The sequence below is a fragment of the Oncorhynchus mykiss genome, chromosome 23 (genome assembly GCF_057628025.1).
Source record: "Oncorhynchus mykiss isolate SJ-2025 chromosome 23, ASM5762802v1, whole genome shotgun sequence".
In the NCBI taxonomy this organism is placed as follows: Eukaryota; Metazoa; Chordata; class Actinopteri; order Salmoniformes; family Salmonidae; genus Oncorhynchus; species Oncorhynchus mykiss.
In genome coordinates this window covers 15,064,067-15,066,405 of record NC_143044.1, presented here as the reverse complement: position 1 = coordinate 15,066,405, position 2,339 = coordinate 15,064,067, and the positions used below count along the sequence as shown (strand labels likewise).

The following is a 2,339-nucleotide window of genomic DNA, read 5'->3' as shown; positions in this document are numbered from 1 at the left end:
GGTAAATATATTTTATGAAATATATTTCACAAGTGATTAAGCAGAGAACCAAGCTAGCACATACAATTCTGAGTTCCCACAACCAATGTGAAACCAAAAACATACGTTCCAACAACTTCCAAGGAACCAAATGTGCTAGCTGGGAGCTAACAATGTATTTACTATTCATTTGACTTGCTGTTAATCCTCTTAACTATTTTGTACAACGTATATTTCCTATAGGAAGATCCCTGGCATCAACATCCACACAAATGAGCGAGAGAAACAACAGGAAGTGATCCCTTCGGTGGTGTCTATAGCTGTCCCAAACCCTGAGGAGGACATGGTGAGCACTTTGGAGCACTTGGACATAGGGCCAGATGCACGTGGCATAGGTAAGGTATCCTTCATAAAGAGGACATTTACTGATAAGTAGTCAAGAATAACTCATGGGCCTATTGATGAGACAGCTATAAATGCACTTATTTTACCTTTATATAGTGGTGTACTGGTCTATTAAAGGGATAGTTATACATTTTGGCAATATTTACCCAGAGTCAGATGAACTCATGGATACAATTTGTGTCTTTACTTGCAGTTTGTAGTCAGTTGAAGGTCGTTTCTGGACCCTTTGCTAACTAACATTAGCACAATGACTGGAAGTCTACAGGAACAGCTAGCATGCTACCAGAAATGACTTTTCTTCCCAGAAACTACCTTCAACTTCCTTCAAACTGCACGCAGAGACATAAAAATGGTATCCATGAGTTCATCTGACTCTGGTTAAGTAGAAACATGGCCTTAATTGCCAACCTTTTGCACAATTGTTTTACTGAATTACTTATTATTTTGAAACGTGTTCACAGGTAGATCAAAACAATACATTGAAATTGCAATGTCCTTACTCTCCTCATTAAGTTGATACATTCCTATATGTTTGCTTTGGTAATGTGAGATAGTGCCCTATCATGCCAATAAACCTAAATTAATTCAATTGCATGCTGAAGTTATTTTTGAATATATGAATTAATTATTGTCCTAAGAATGTAGCAGTGCAGTGAGAATGCTATATTAGAATTGTGATAAATGACTCTGTAGAGCTGTAGTTGATGTAATCCTTCCAAATGTCAAGCAAGATTTGTTAGCATGGAAGATGGATATGCTTGCATGGAAAAATAGATATGCTAGTGTGCTAATGCTGATACATAATTTATTATCTGTCTCTTGTGTCACCTGTCTCTGGCTAGGATACCTACCATCTCACACAGATGTCAAACTCTCAGATGAAACTCCCCATATGTTTTAATGCTGAGTCTACAGCCAACTTGTAAGCAATACATCTTTTTGGCAGTTGCTTCCAGCATTCTCTGAAACCACAGAACAAATGGAAGGTCTCCAGTGTTTTCTACCCATGCATGGACAGACCATCTTACACTGTGCTGCCTGGACTATAGGAGGAGACTACAGATTTTACTGGCGTCTTGAAAAGGGTCATTTTTAATCGAAATACTTGTATTTTTGCAAGAACATTGCATGTTTGTGAAAATAGGGTAATTACAGAACTGCTGAACTAAAGATAATTTGACTCAGCTGGTTACAGTCGTGTGTATGACTTCAAGACAAGCAACAGTAAAGCAACAGTAATGTACAGTAATCTATTTCTCTTGAGTGTTCCATTCCTAGTACGTCTCTGGTGGTAGGTGTGTGGAGGATGTGTAAGTTAAGTGTACTTAGGTCCCGATTCCGACCCGAGTTAAGCACCTGTAAATGGAACGTTATTCCCTTTTCATGCACTTTTCTCTCTTTCTCTCTATTATGACCTTGAACATAACCATTGTGTAGTCTTAACATTCTGTATACTCCCCTTTTCACTAAACCCCAAAAATGAAGCAGCTTAATTTTAAACCCCAAATCTATTTTGCATGAAGAAACAATCAGTCATTCATCACAAACTTTGTGAATATCTGGGTTTTCCCTCTTCACAATGCAGAAAGATTGCATTTAATCAGTGGACCCTACTCATTTTTATAATACAACACACCTGTTGTAATTGTTTTCTTTACTAAAGTAGAGGTTTATTATTATTATTAGTATTATTGCTAAAGGTACTGCATAGGTGTAAATATAAAAAAAAAATAGCAAGAGATAGCACTTGTATAGCCTAAGAAAGTAGCAGAAATGTGCAGAAAGTAGTTTTGAATGAATTTTATTGAAAGGAAACTAACTTTTGGCAACGTGGTGATGTATTATTATATACTGTACAATGAGGATTTCAACTACAAAATACAAGTCTTCTCCCATTTTTTAACCATTGCCCCCACCCACAAAGTGTATAAACAACAACAATAAATAATAATAAA

General features: G+C 36.6%; 1 long non-coding RNA gene across 1 annotated transcript; it reads left to right on the top strand.

Moving 5' to 3' along the window:
* The first annotated feature begins 222 nt into the window (after positions 1-222).
* Positions 223-1,884, top strand: LOC149972522 (uncharacterized). Its single transcript, XR_016490974.1, has 2 exons — positions 223-374; positions 1,227-1,884. It is a non-coding gene; the product is annotated as an uncharacterized LOC149972522 (long non-coding RNA).
* The last annotated feature ends 455 nt before the right edge of the window (positions 1,885-2,339 follow it).